The sequence below is a fragment of the Camellia sinensis genome, chromosome 13 (assembly GCF_055761805.1).
Source record: "Camellia sinensis isolate YWXY chromosome 13, ASM5576180v1, whole genome shotgun sequence".
Classification (NCBI taxonomy): domain Eukaryota; kingdom Viridiplantae; phylum Streptophyta; class Magnoliopsida; order Ericales; family Theaceae; genus Camellia; species Camellia sinensis.
This window is the reverse complement of record NC_138973.1, coordinates 105402759-105418777: the sequence shown is the minus strand read 5'-3', so window position 1 is coordinate 105418777 and position 16019 is coordinate 105402759. Positions and strand designations below refer to the sequence as shown.

Below are 16019 nucleotides of genomic sequence, written 5' to 3'. Positions count from 1 at the left end.
GTGTTGTGACGGTCAGGGGCGGAGGGACATTGGGCTCAGGGGGGTCACATGCCCCGTGACTTTTGATTTTTTTGTTGTTGTTGTTGTTGTTGTTGTTGTTTAAGTGTGGTTTGTTTTTCACACATAGATTATGCCCCTCCTAATACACAATTTCAAACCCACTGACTCACTGACACACACACCACACGTTTGTATATATATATATATATATATTTATTTATTTTTTTTGGAATCCCAATCCCAATTAACAATTGACACACAACTTTTTTTTTAGGTGAGTGCATATAACTCCAATTATAGTAAGGTTAAAACTCAAAAACTCTAAAAGTGTATGAAATTCTTTTTTTTTTTTATTTACAATATTTGTGAAATATCTTCGTATTTTCTTTATCTTCTTTGTCTCCTTTTGTTACTTTGCAATTTACCGACTTACGATTCACCAAATTAGGATCACACAACACATATTTTGGACCACATTACAACCTTGGTATCTTCTCTTCATTGTTTACAGTAACTTTATTTTTTATTTTTTACTTTTAAATAAAAATTTTGAGTATTAATTTATAATTATCTGTTAAGTTTTGATTTGTAAAATTTTTTATTTGTTATTATTTATGTTAAAATAAGAGATTTTGATATGCTAAAATTATAAATCTTAATTGGTGGTGATTTATATTAAAATTAAGGATTTTAGTTTGTTGTTGTTTATGCTAAAATTAGGGATTTGATTTGGGCTAAAATTAAAAATATTAATTTGCAGTGATTAGTATTTAAATTAGGGACTTTGATTTGTTATAATTTGTGATAAAATTAAAAATTTTGATTTGTTGTGAATTGTGCTAATGTAAATTTTTTGATTTGTATTAAAATTGGAGATTTTGATTTGTGGAGGGGTTTGAGATTTTGATTATGAATTTTTGTTTTGATTTTTAGTTTTTTCAAACAGTCATGGAGAAATATTTCCAAAAAAAAAAAAATCAAAGTTAGAATCATCTCTTTCTCAAGAAAAAGATAATAATTATTCTTCCGCAAAACAAAGTCGCATAGAAATCAACTTAGTAGACCTTCCTGCAGATCCAGGACTACGGCCTCGGATTATGAACTATAATGCTAATGATTGAGACTGAATTCATAGGGTATATATACAAAAAGGTCCTTGTCAACCTCGTGATCATAATTCTCCACAAAAATCATTTGGACAAAAACTTCGGCGATTTAATCAGGCTTGGTTTAGTGAATTTCCTAATTGGTTTGAGTATAGCATAGCAAAAGATGCATCATTTTGTTTATGTTGTTATCTTTTCAAACCCGATATTGGAGATCAAGTTGGTGGTGATTCTTTTGTTGGTGAGGGTTTCTCAAATTGGAAGAAAAAAGAAAAAATTTAGACTCATGTTGGAGGTCCCAATAGTGCTCATAATCAAGCTTCGAGTAAATGTCAAGACTTGTTAAACCAAAACCAACATATTGAAACGATTTTTTTTCAAACAATCTGATCAAGCTCAAATTGAGTGTCGAACCCGTTTAAATTCATCGGTTGATTGTGTTAAATTTCTTCTAAGACAATGTCACGACCCCAAACCGCCCCTAGTAGTTTGGTGCCGTGATGGCCAGTAATCCGAGATTACCGATGGCCAACTTTCAAAAGTTTAACACAATCAGAGTATAGAATATGGGGCTCATAGATGCGGAAGCAATAAATCAAAATACAAGTGGTCCATAAGAGCTGTGCATAGATCAAATGAAATGGCATACATCTTTACAACTTGAATACAACAAAGTAAAATACGTATTACATCTTGATCAAAAGGCTTCTCGAGCCGACATATACAAAATACAGTGAATACAAGCCAAGAAGCATGATTTTCAAGATTCGCCGACATAAAAGAAATGACATCGCCGACGTGAATACAAAACAAAGCCGACAAAACCATGGATCCAAAACAAGTTTTCAAAAACACATTCTAGGCATCGCCGACGTCCTGCTCATCACCTACATATATATAGAGAGGGTGAGCTTGGATACTTAGTGAATGGTACTAGTAATAAAGGTTTTGCATGAATATAGCCGAAGTCTTTTCCAAACAAACATGCCAAGATCATACGAATATTAGCCGAGATCCTTTCAGAGCAAAACAAATCAAAACTTTATCAAACAAGGGATGAACCGTATTCATCTATCAAAGTCTTACAAGTCTCAAGGGATGCTTACTGGCATCGGCAAAACACAAATCAAGCTTTTCGAACAAACAAGTCCACGCGGTAAACCGCCAGTGGCAAAACAAAGACTGCACGATCCGTAATCGATTAGTCAAAGGTACTGCGAAAGTTTATAGTCCTCCAGTACAAGGGACTTGTGTTACTTAAGCCCGTAGCTCCTTTTAACACGATGGTCTTGTGTTACTTAGGCCTGTAGCCCGCTTTAACACGATAGTCTTGTGTTACTTAGGCCCGTAACCTGCTTTAACACGATAGTCTTTCCAAGAAAGGACCGTATCCTTTTATACTTAGTGCTGCGAAAGTTTAGAGTCCTCCAGCACAAGGGACTTTTCAAGGATGACATCAAAACAAAGCTTATACTTGATACATCAAAACAGAGCTATTCATTCATGCTTAACAAATACTTTCGTCAAAACAAAGCAAAGCAAGATTTATCAAAACAGCATAACATAGCTTTATTAAAAATACCACTCACTTAGATCTCCTCGGGTGTAGACTCAAAGCAAAGATCAAGGACCTCAAAACTCGAACCCAACGGTTCAAACCTCAAAGATCAAGCTTGGAAGATCTATTCTCACTCAAGAACTTCTCCTCCTTTCTCTAGAGCTTCTCTCTCTAAAGGCAAAGATTTGAGACAAAAATGATTTGTTTCTAGGTCTGCTGGCTGTCTTAACAATCAGCTTGGACATGTGGCGCTACCGGGTTGGTTCAACTCAAAAGGTGATTGATTGATAAGACAAGTCTATGACAAAGCGTATTTAACAAGCTAGATGGCAAGACACATCGGCAAGCAATGACATCGGCTAAGGACAAGACTTCGAAAAATCAAGGGGAACAAAGACATCGGCTAGGGAGGACGACACTTGACTGAGCTGTGCCACACTTGGCCTGGGTGTGCCACACCTCGGTCTAGGCCATACCTGCCCAAGGACAAGGATCACTAAGTGCAAAAACATCTCGGCAACATGCCCGGGGTGAAGATGGGGGTCGACCAAGTGGTTCCAAAACAGTTCTAAGTACAAAGGTTCAGAGGTGAACTAAGCTCAAGATGACCTCGGCTACACACCAAGCAAGGAACAAAATCATACAAGCAACACTTAAACAAAACAAGGCAAGGCAAAACTTGCAAAACAACATAACAAGACAAGATCATGCGTGAATGTATGCAAGTATGACAAGAGTAAGGTGAGGGTTGCTACAGACAAGGACTTGCGTTTCGTGGGCATGATGAATCTGAAAATTCAAGTAACTAAGGAAATTTTCTTGAACTTCTCAAGTTTTTTGCTAATCATAATGAAGATGTCAAAATGGTTGCATTGAGCAATGCTCCACAAAATCTCAAGTTGACATCTCCTAATTTCAAAAAGACATTGTAAATGTGGCCACATTTGAAACTATCAATGTGATTATTAGAGATCTTGGTGATGCACTTTTTTCTATTTTGATTGATGAAGCCTATGACATAACAATCAAGGAGCAAATGGCAATTGTAATATGATATGTTGACAAAAAAAGGACAAGTGATTGAGAGCTTTTTGGGTATTGAGCATATTGCTAATACGAATGCTCTCTCACTTAAACAAGCTATGGAAAATTTATTCTCCAGACTTGGATTGAGTATTTCCAAATTGCGGGGTCAAGGATATGATGGGACTAGTAATATGCAAGGTGAGTCCAATGGTCTTAAAACACTTATACTGAAAGAAAATCCTTGTGCATATATTATGTTCATTGTTTTGCTCATCAATTGCAATTGGCACTTGTAGCCATGGCAAAGAATCATAATCAAATTGCTTTACTTTTCACTTTGGTTTCTAATGTAGTGAATGTTGTTGGAGCATCATGTAAACACCGAGATATTGTTAGGGAGAAGCAAGCTGCAAAAGTTGTTGATGCACTTAATAATGGAGAGCTATCTAGTGGACAAGGTTTAAATCAAGAAACTAATCTTAAACGTGCTGATGATACACGTTGAGGTTCACACTATGGTACTTTAGTCAGCTTGGCTAGTATGTTTTCAACAGTGATTGATGTGCTTGAAATGATTTCGGAGGATGGTTCAACTTCAGAACAACGAGCAAAAGCAAATGTATTGTTGAACTCAATTCAATCATTTGAGTTTGTATTCAACCTTCATTTGATGAAAACGATATTGGTTATTACGAGTTATTGCAAGCATTACAAAGGAAAGATCAAGACACTGTTAATGCCATGAATTTAGTTCAAATTTCTAAAGTACGACTCCAAAAGATGAGGGAGAGTGGGTGGACATCTTTACTTGATGATATTTTGTCTTTTTGTGAAAAGCATGAAATTGATGTTCCCCAAATAGAAGATATGTTTGTAGCTCGAGGGAGAAAAAAACGCAATGCTCAAGAAATGACAAGCTTACATCACTATCGCGCCGAGTTATTCTACACTGTTTTGGATATACAAATTCGAGAACTAAATGCTTGTTTCACTGAGTCGAACACGGTGTTGTTACTTTGTGTAGCATGTTTGAATCCATCTTTCTCTAGTTTTGACAGGAAAAAGTTAATTCATCTTTCTGAAATTTATCCCAAATAATTTTCTTCAGTAATTATCGACACGCTATCCAGTAGTGAGTTCTCAATGTTGAATGGGATTGCCGATCTTGCTAAGAAAATGGTAGACTGGAAGAGACAAAGTATATCCATTGATGTATTTGCTCTTGACTTTAGCATTAATCTTACCTGTTGCAACTGCTACTGTTGAGAGGGTATTTTCAGCTATGAATATTGTGAAGAATCGGTTGCGGAACCGAATGGGTGATGAATGGATGAATGATAGCTTAGTTGTCTACGTTGAGAGAGATATTTTTGATGTCATTGACAATGATACTATTATGGAAAGATTTCAAAAGATGAAAACTTGTCGGGGTCAATTGTAAAAGTTTAAAATTTAAAACTTATTGTAATAGATATTAATTTTTAATGTTTAACATTAGCTCAAAAAATTATTATCATGTTATTGTTATTGATTGGGTAAGAAAAATTTTGAAATTGTAATTAATGGGTACCCCCCTATATTAAATTCCTGGCTCGGCCACCGGTGACGGTGGCGGTATGTGGTGGTGGTGTGAAGCTTCAAAAATGGTAGAGAGAAGAGAGAGAAGTTCTTTGAAAAATATTAGAGAGAGAGAAAAATAAAAAGATATTTAATGAAAGTAATAGACATTTGAGGAGTTTTTGGTACATTTAAAAAGTTAACGGGACTTATAAGTATCAAAAATACTAGAGATCTTAAAAGTTCTACCAAAATTTCTATCAAATGTCTCACATGGGTGTTGAACCCACATAAGATCCACACCCATGTAGTGTTACACTCATATGAGACATTTGATAGAAATTTTGATAAAACTTTTAAGATCTCTAATATTACTCTATAAGTATTTAAATTCATTTAATGAGGCTAGCCAGTAATTTAACCCTTTTTTTCTCCCTCTATCTAATTCCTTTTCTTGACCTGAAGTGAAATATCATTAACTCTACATGTGTGATTCATTACAACATAAACTTTATCTTATTTCCATTTTTCTAAGAAAAACTTAAATGAATTGAATATATATTTTCAATTTTGGTATTTCAAGTTGATGAACTAAACCAGACAATACTATGAGCAAAAGAAAATGACTCATAAATTGGCTGCAAAAATATATTGACTCAAGCTTCCTATGTATAAGAGTTAAGTGAAATGTAAACATAGAAAGACGAAAAATGCTTTCTAAATTAAAATTTTATTAATGCCACCATACTAATACCACAGCTACTACCTCTGCCACCCCACCACCATCAACACCTTCACTATGATAATTTCTAACATATTAATTTTAAAGTTGCAACCATACATAATAATTTTTTTTAATGAAAAATGCTCTTCATAAACATAGTTTCCCGTTTGCGGGAGTTGTTGACATCTGGGGTTTACCTGCAGAATGGATCCAATGTGGTCAACAAAATTGCTATGTTGTAGACATCTTGCATTACTAACTTTGTTCAACACCAGAGCTGTGATTGCCATTATCAATGGACGAGAAACGCTTTCTCATTCAACCAATTCAGCAAGCCATTAAAAAAACATAAAAATTTTCCATTAAAAATAATTTGAAACAACAAAAAATGCTACAGCTGCGATGATGCCATTACTTTATGAACCTTTTTTTACATTTAAAAAAAAAAAAAAATTGAAACAAAATGCTCTACAAATCTATATTATGAATACAAAATTCATTCCCACAATGATATGCTGGAGCCAAAAATCTCTAGCCATGTAATGATGTTAAGAGGAAAACTCATACCGCTCTGCAGTGATAGCACAGGAGATGAGGCGGCTATCTCAAAATTCATCAATGGCTATAAATTGGCAAGATGACTAGAGCCAGATCCTTTCCTTCGCCGGCGTCGCTTCTGTCAAATTCGCCAAAAGCTCAACAATAACACAAGGCCTAACAAAGAGCAGATGAGTTAATCAAACTAATGCAATTCAATAACTCTGGACAACTATGAAAGCTGTTCAACTAACCAGAAACCGTGACAATGGCAGGTACAAGCCAATGACTAGCAATGGGCATGGAGTCCAGATTCCCTCCTTGAGCCCCCTCCTTCATTCCCTCCTTGCAGGGGTTGATTTTTTACAGGTATAATATACTGAATAAATCTAAAAATATGAACGGTTCGGATTATCAAAACTGGGCCTCAAAGTGGACCCGAAGGCCCTTGCAAGGAGGAAATGAAGGAGGGGGCTCAAGGGGAGGATCCCAATTCCCCCTTGAGCCCCCTCCTTCATTTCCTCCTTGCAAGGGCCTTCGGGTCCACTTTGAGGCCCAGTTTTGATAATCCGAACCGTTCATATTTTTAGATTTATTCAGTATATTATACCTGTAAAAAATCAAGTTGATCGAATATCATAAAGTATGTGTTCGGAAAACTGTTTATTAAAAAATAGTTTATAGTCCCAATTTTCTGAACACATACTTTCTGATATCCGATCAACTTGATTTTTTACAGGTATAATATACTGAATAAATCTAAAAATATGAACGGTTCGGATTATCAAAACTGAGTCTCAAAGTGGACCCGAAGACCCCTGCAAGGAGGGAATGAAGGAGGGGGCTCAAGGAGGGAATCTGGACTCCTCAAGGGGAGGATCCCAATTCATGGGCATGGGCATATCAACCTGCAAGGAGGGGATGGAAAATTTCAAAAAATTTAAGACACGACATGTGCAGTACACGTGTGAAATATGTAATTTTATATATTTATTATGTCATAAAAACGTCCAATTAGTACACATTATTAATGTATGTTTAAAAGGGAAAGATTTGGTAAGGTTTTACCAATGAACCAATGGTCACCCCCTATTTATTATGTCATACATAAAGAAAAATAATTATTATACATCATATGTATATATTAATATTTAAGTCAAATATAATAATTTTTAAAATCTAAAAAAGGAAATAAATATAAATTTACATTACTTTTGTTTTATCATTGTATTTCAAATTATTTTATTCGTGTTTCATGTGTGTTTGAGGTGAGCTAAATGAGCTAGAAAACCAAAAGTCCATTTGTCTTCAACTAAAAAAGCTAAAAAGCTACAACCTTTTTCCTCGAAATAAAAAAATAAAAAAAATAGCAACTTCTCAAACGCATCTGCATTTTTAAATTCTAAAAAAATAAAAAATAAAAAATAAAAAAAAAACTAAGAAGCCACCAAAAAAACCAATGCCAAACTTTTCCTGTGACGGCCGGGTCTCTTTTTCTCTTTCCTTTTTCCTTTTCTTGGTTTCCTCCTCTTTTGTTCCCGTTGGGTTTGAAACATTCGGAAGTTATTTCCAATTAAAGCTCTCGTTCTTGTTTTATTTGTCGGTGTTGAACTTCACTAGTTTCGAGAGGTGCGGGGTCAAGTCTGGAGTACCTGGGAGCGAAGTGGAAAATTTCTGGGCTAGAAGTCAGAGGCCGCACGTGCAGGGGCCTTGGGCCGCACGTGCGGGAGAGGGACCGCACGTGCGGAATTCAGGGGCTGTTTAGCTTGGCACATTGCTTAAATTGCAAGTGCGGGGCTGAGTGCAGATTGGAGGGCTGCACATGCGGGAAGGAGGCTCCGCACGTGCGGGATGGGAACAGTCCGAAAACCCTGTTTTTTCTACTCTTTTGGGCTATTTGTATCTCATTCCAATATATCTCCCTCTCTCTAAAAACATTTTCTCTCCTCCTTCTCTCTAAAAACCCTAACCAAGGCATCCAAAAGCCTTTGATTCTTGCTATCCATTGGGTTTAGATCATCATCTTCCCTCTAAATCTTGAAGATCAAGCTTGAACTCCTCTTGGTGTTGTGGAAAGTTGAGGAATCTTCCATCAAAGCTAGGGTTTCATTTTCTCTTCATCATCAACACTTTGAGGTAGGGAATTCTTGAGTTATATATATATATGTTTTGCTACATAAATGTTGATTTTAAAGCTTCCATGAGGTAGTTGCGTTGGTTTTAATCTTGCACTAAATGAAGAGAGAAAGAGAGTTTTAAAAGATGGGTTTCTAAAATCTCAACTCATTTTGTTCTTCCTAGAGGGCTTTCTTTTCATTTGACTCATGAAATGTGTTTTTGGGTTGGTTTCCACTTTGAGGTGGACAAATGTTGGATTTTTGACGAAAACCCTAGAAATTAGGGATTTTGGAAAAGATGGAAATATCTATGGTATTTTTATTCTTCTTGTGTTAAAAAGAATAGATGAGTGTAGACTTCATAGGTGTTTTGAAAAATGACCATCTTATGATATGTATATTGAAATGGAGAACTTTGTTTCAAAGACTATAGTTAAATACATGATGACATAATGTTGTGAGATGACAAAATTGTTGTGCACTATGGATTGTGCGAATCATGAATAATGGAGATTTATGTTGAAAATATCACACGTGGCCTTGGAAGGATTAAATTGATTCGAATTGTGTATGATGGGAAATTGTTGTTGTGTGTTGAAGGCACATGGTTATGTGTGTGAAACAACATTAAAGGGAGGAAATGAGAAATGGAATTGTTTTGTCATTGTTGTTAAGACATTTGAAATTGGAAAAGTGTTATGAGATATGGAAAGATCATGGCATTGCATTTTCATTCTATTGTTATTTTACATTGTAATTTCAATTGAAGATATTTATTTCATGAAAGAACATCATGTTGTAATAAGAACTATGGAAATGTGGCATGGGGTAAATACGTGGTAGGTCCGGATATGGGGTGTAGTTAATCTTGATAAGTTGGCCTGAGTATCCATGGTGAATGACCAGAAAACCGCGCGGATAGGTACTGAGCCTTCCGGTTAATACCGGTAAAAATGATGATTGGGTAGTACTTGTAGAGTTTACTTACAGACACCAGCCTAGGAATTACCAGTGTCGTATTTACTGCCTCTGTTGATTAAAATTAAAAGTTTGAAATGTGTTGAGGTTGCAAGCTTTTATTGAAAAATGGAAATCTTTGAGAAGAGCATGAAATGAAAATTTTCGTTAAAAAGGGCATTGTATGGCATTGGCATGTGCATTTACATTGAGAATTGCATAACTGTATATACTTTGTGAGAATTCTCTACTGGGCTTTATGCTCACCCCTATGGGACTTTGGTGCAGGTAAAAATGTGGTGATCCCGCCGAACTGAAGGCGTGGATATTTTTGAGAAGAGTAAATAGCTCTTTTATTTTGTTGTAATTTTTTTTGTAAGCCAAGGGCTAACGTGTATGGGTCGGAGAGGCCATTTTGTGTAACCGTGCTATTGCCTTGGAAGATGTAAGCCCTTAAGGGCATTTTATTGTTTTGAGACTAAATGCTTCACATGCTATAGATTCAGGTGTTCTTTTGTTTCGTTGAATGTATATCGCATGCGGAACTTTTGTATTAAACTCATTTATTAAATATGTGAAGATGAAAAGATTTTTGTTATCGTTTAGTGAATGTTCATTAATGTAGGTAGTTCATGTTGAATTATTTCGAGGTGTTACATCTCGTAAGTGTTAGGAAGTGTCCGACTAGTGTCATGTTGTGTCATGTTTGACACAACACATTACATTCTTAGAAGTGTCCATACTTCCTAGTGTACTATATAAATAGTGAGCAGAATTGAAGTGAAAGAATCAATTGCATTTAACAAACCAAACCAAACCAAACCTTAAGTCCCATCAAATGGAGTCGGCTACATGAATCCTTCTTTTCCACGCGGCCTTATCAAAGGCCATTTCATTAGTCAAATTAAGTAGATTCATATTTCTATTTATAACGCTAGCCAACGTTAATCTAGGCCTACCCCGTCCCCTAACACTTCCATTTATCGTTACAATATCGCATCTCTTCGCTACTGCCTCTGTTGGTCTCTGTTGAATATGACCAAACCATCTCAATCAATTCTCTCTCAACTTATCTTCTATCGGTGCTACTCCTACCCATCGTCGAATACACTCATTCCTAATTCTGTCTTGTCTAGTCTTACCACACATCCACCTTAGCATCTTCATCTCAGCCACACTCATCTTATCTACATGTTGTTTCTTGGTTGCCTAACACTTCGTCCCATACAACATAGCTGGTCTAATAGCCGTTCTATAAAACTTACATTTTAGTCTAGTGGGTATTCGTTTATCGCACAATACTCCAGACGCACTTCTCCACTTACACCATCCCGCCTTAATCCTATGGACCACATCTGCATCAGTCTCTCCCGCTGTTGTGATAATCGATCCTAAATAACGAAAATGTTCACTCTTAGGCAGTTCTTAGTTCTCAATCTTCACTCCTCCTCTGCTTTCATTGTTACTGTTACTAAATTTACACTCCATGTACTCTATCTTAGTTCTGCTTATCCGGAATCCTTTAGATTCAAGAGCATTTCTCCAAATCTCTAACTCTGTGTTAACTCATTCTCTAGTCTCATCCACTAGCACAATATCGTCTACAAAAAGCATACACCATGGCACGTCATCCTAAATATTTCTCGTCAACTCGTTCATAACTAAAACAAAAAGATAAGGACTTAAGGTAGATCTTTGGTGTAACCCTACAGTGAGTTGGACCTCTTTATTTTGGAATCCTCTGTTGTAGAGTTTAAACCTCTTCGCAAATCAATAACAGGATAGCCTGGCAATCTACGGTCTCTTCCTCAGATCCAGACCAATAAACCATAGCCCTTAGTCCCCCCAACTTCAACCATAGAGTCACTTCCGCAGATCAATTCCTTTCTGACAACAGCAGAATAAGTAGAGAAATTTACATCAGTTCTGCGGGAAGGTAGCTGTTTGTCAACTTGATACAAGGGTTTGTCTTGTCTAACTGAATCTGATAAGAGAAATGGATCTTTGATGTTCTTGCTTGTGAAATCTAATATTTTCTTCAAAAGCCAACAACAGTTAGTAACCATATGACTGCTGTCCAAACAGTTGGAGTCCCCGTACACAGCAATTCAACCGCCACCCACCTCCACAAGACCAAGAATAGGGGAGTCTGCCTGCATTTATTAATAGACACCAGTAATTCCAATGCACAGTACATCAAGTGTCTAAGATAATAGAATTTCCATGTTAGGGATGATGAACTAAAACTTTTATTATGAGTGCACACTGTATATAACCTTTGGAACAGCTCACGTGTGGGGGGGATGCATCCCTACATTTGGCACCAAACTAGGAACATGCTTATCGTCAAGTCAGAGAGACTTGCATTCTGTTAAATAATACAGCAGAAAATACAAAATTTCAAACATAATCAGCCACTTCAGAGTCGGTGCCAGAGGTGAAATCCCAGAACATGGGTTCAAGTTTGAGGACTTCAAAGTCATGTATAGCTCTGCCGGTAAGGTTTACCGGTTTATTCTCCTAGCATACCACATTCATAGACAGGCACCAACTGGCTAAACATTCCATGATTCCAGTGGCAATAATTTCTTTTTTTTTTTTACCTAATGTTTTCATTATGATTGTCCGAAACATGTTGCAACTAATGGAACGACATATAGGATAACCAAGTCAATGAAGTGCTAGTGGTAGTTTAGTTGTAAGCTAAAAACCTTACTTTGCCCACAGACAGAAAGGAATAAATTATTAAACAGTTGAGTCTACTCTTACCATCGGATTTTGTTTTATGGTTAGCTAACTTAGCTTATTGTTGTTTTCGTCAAGCTCAAACAAAATAGAAGTGGCAGACTAATTTGCTCACCATAGTCATGTCAGAGCTAAGGATGTTCTGAGTAGCCCCACTCTCTGAGGCATCCAGGAAAGAGAAACTATGAACATACCCACCACGAGGAAACTTCACAATATTGGTTCCAGATGCATATCGACTCTGCTCACCATCAATTGAGAAATCACCATTCAGAATCTTGTCTCCGAAAACAATCCCAAATGGTGACAAAAGATCATTCAATGCAGGAACATTTGCACCTCCAGTGACTGGGGTCCACCAGCTCCATGTGTTGTCATCGAAGAACCTCAACTTCACCATTGTGTCCACATTATACCACTCAGCAAATACAACCAGACCAATTCCCGTATTAATGACATCATCTCTCAGCTTTTTAATCTCTTCAGCAAAGTACTCATCTTTGAGATCCACAAGGAGAGTGTCCCGTACTGGAGGGCATCAAAGCATGTAAAAGGAGAACCAAGTGTTTCAATATAGTATCCGGCATCTGTTAACATGTTGAACATGATGTGAAAATTCGTGTGCAAATGATCCCCATGCCAGTCGAGGATGTCATTCTGAACATCCAAAGAGTCACTTGGAATATAACCAGGTGGGTATTTTATATTGTGAAATTGATCCCAAAGAACCTGGCTTGATCTTGGAGGAGTTGGAACCACTTTTAATTTCAAGCGAAGCACACGGGTACTAATTCGACGGCCTTTCTCTCCTTGGGCTCGAGGGCTGTATACATCAATTGTTACATTGCCTTCAATCTCCCCAGAAAACTGAGCTCCTTCTTCTTTGATTTGCAAATTCACTGCATGATAACCAGTCCATGGCCAAATGACATCTGAATAAGTGAAGTGAATGCTCAGAAGATTGCCTACCTCGTTTGATGGATGCCATGTTGGTGGACTTTCAACACAGCCAATTACACCCATTCCATTAAGAATAGTAACATTGAAGATAACTGGCATGGCACCCGCATAGAGTGGTTGAAGGCAAAAGGGCCAGGAATAAGGACAATCAGAATAATCAAGAATACTAGGGAAGATGATTGCCCAAGGTTGATAGGTCTTCAGGATTTCATACGATGCTAACCTGACACAGTAGTCAAACTTAGAGAAACACAATGATTCAACAAGGATTAAAGGAAAAAGAACTACACATAAAAAGTGACTGGTCAGTTGGAAAACTCACAGATCAACTCTGCCTGCACCCTGCTCATACATATTCGGGTCAGAAAGCTTTGCTGCCCCCTCAACTAGAGCTTGCTTCATGCTTGCTGGATTTAAGATGTCTTTTTGGTTACCTTCAGGGATGACACTGACTAGCAGGCATACCACACCAGCAACAACAGGACTTGCCACACTAGTACCAGATAAACTTTTACATCCTGTACTGATCTTAGATCCCATAATTTCCCGACCATATGCAACAACATCTGGCTTCACACGTCCATAACTGCAGAGGCAAACTTTCATAGTTACAGATGGAAGTTTTATCTCAAGTATAGATGGATGACAAATCAGATATCGCAGGTGACATGATTCTTGTAAGCAAGAATAATGAAGCTCTGAAGCATGAATTTTATGATTTCTGTCATGGATTAAACCGTACACTACACCCAATATGTGAAAATCTTCCTATGTGATCAGTATAACATGCTATAAAGGTAAGCAACATTTAAATGACAACATTTGGGAATGCAACCCTATGGTTCATTTACAGGGCGGCGGCAAATATATATTTGATAGCACAAGTAAAGGGAGCTTCAGATCACAAAGTTCTACAATGTGAAAACAGTAATAAGATGTCTATGTCAACCACAAGGAAAATATCAAGGTCACCTGTGCAACATAGACTAAAATTTCTCAATCTGTTTTGGATAAGAGATGGCAAACGTCAAACTCAATATGGATATGTATATATATTCTCCTCACATGAGAAGCAGTGGTGCATAGGGTGCATGTTGGGTACGGTTGGGCCAAAGAGTAAAACCCATCTAATTCCCAAATCTTTAGAACACATCATTTTATTTGTCTGTCTGATGAATATTTCATCTTCCACACCCTTGGGTAAAAGGAAGTTTAAATGTAAAACAGTGTGTTTGGAATGGGTAGTTTAATTAGTTTAAATTCCCACCTTACAAGAATGTATTAAAAAAAAAAAAAGGAAAGATAGAGAAAGATACCAGATATCTCCTGGTAAACAATGAACATTTTCTTATTCTTTGACTAAAATCAAGATGAAATCAAACCCGAGAAATGAAAGACAAGGACAAGCAATGGGGAAAAGAAATATAGAAACACTACCCATGAGGAATCTCCCAAGTACTCATGCCACGTGAGGAGAATGAGGCTATATGATCAGTGTAATCAATGCCACCCACACCAATAACATCGCTTTGATCTGCTGGATTGTTTAAAGTACCATAAAGTGGTCCATCATTTCCAATTGCCGAAACCATGATAATATTATTCGCAGTCAGTTCCCATACCTGGTGAAAATTGCACGACACGGAAAATCGGTTTGAATGTTTAAAGAAAGACATGACAAGCACAGTCAAGTAGTTATTGAAAAGCTGATCCATTGTTGGGATATACCTCCTTATTGGAGGGTGGGACCCAATTAGTTTACTAAAAGAGTTTTAATTTGGTTTGGTTTAGGTATAATATATTTTTATATATTATATCTAATTTTGTGAAAACCCAATTCAATTTGGATACAATTAGAGTTTGATTACAAAAACCCAATATCCAATTATATATATATATATATTGTTCAATATTTGAGGTAGATATATATATTGGTTTTCACCAAAAAAGTGTGCAGCTGCTATACCAATTCTATTGCTTCGGTAACAGTGCCGAAGAGTGAAGATTTGTCAAGGTTACTTGATTTGTTGATGGTTATGTTGCCTCTGTTCTGAAGTTGATTTGGTTCGTTATTTTGGGTCTTCTTCAACTCTGGTTCTGAAGATTTTGGTTTATCTATTTGGTGAGATCTTTCCTCTTGTTTATTTGTGATTATTTGGTTCTGAAGATTTTGGTTTATCTATTTGGTGAGATCTTTCCTCTTGTTTATTTGTGATTATTTGGAATTCACCTAAGGGTGATTTTGTGAGACCATTTGTGTGTCGTTTGTAATCGTTTGGAAACTTATTTGGTTGATAGTGGAATCGGATTTCGATCCCGTGGACATACCTCACATTGAGGGAACCACGTAAAAAATTTTGTGTTGCTTTTAATTTAATTTTTCCGTATTAGTTTTTATTCTCATTGATTGATTTACTTGTGTGGAATCACATATTTTCCCTAACAACTGGTATCAGAGCTTACGGTTTATTTGAGTTTATTTATTTGTGTAAATCAATGGAGGGGAATGTGGGTCGTATATCTAGCTTCAATGGAAGCAATTGGGTAACTTGGAAAACTAAAATGGAGGACCTATTTTTTTGTAAAGATTTATATGGACCCATTGAGGGTGATTCTGGCAAACCCGAGAGTATGAAAGATGATGAATGGAATAGGCTTAATCGAAAAGCCGTTGGTGTTATCCGTCAATGGATCGATGGCAGTGTATTTCATCATGTTGCTACTGAAATTTT

General features: G+C 36.7%; 1 pseudogene; it reads right to left on the bottom strand.

Annotated features, from left to right (window-relative positions):
- Positions 1–6287: 6287 nt before the first annotated feature.
- Positions 6288–15002, bottom strand: LOC114256301 (subtilisin-like protease SBT6.1; annotated as a pseudogene).
- Between the last annotated feature and the right edge of the window lie 1017 nt (positions 15003–16019).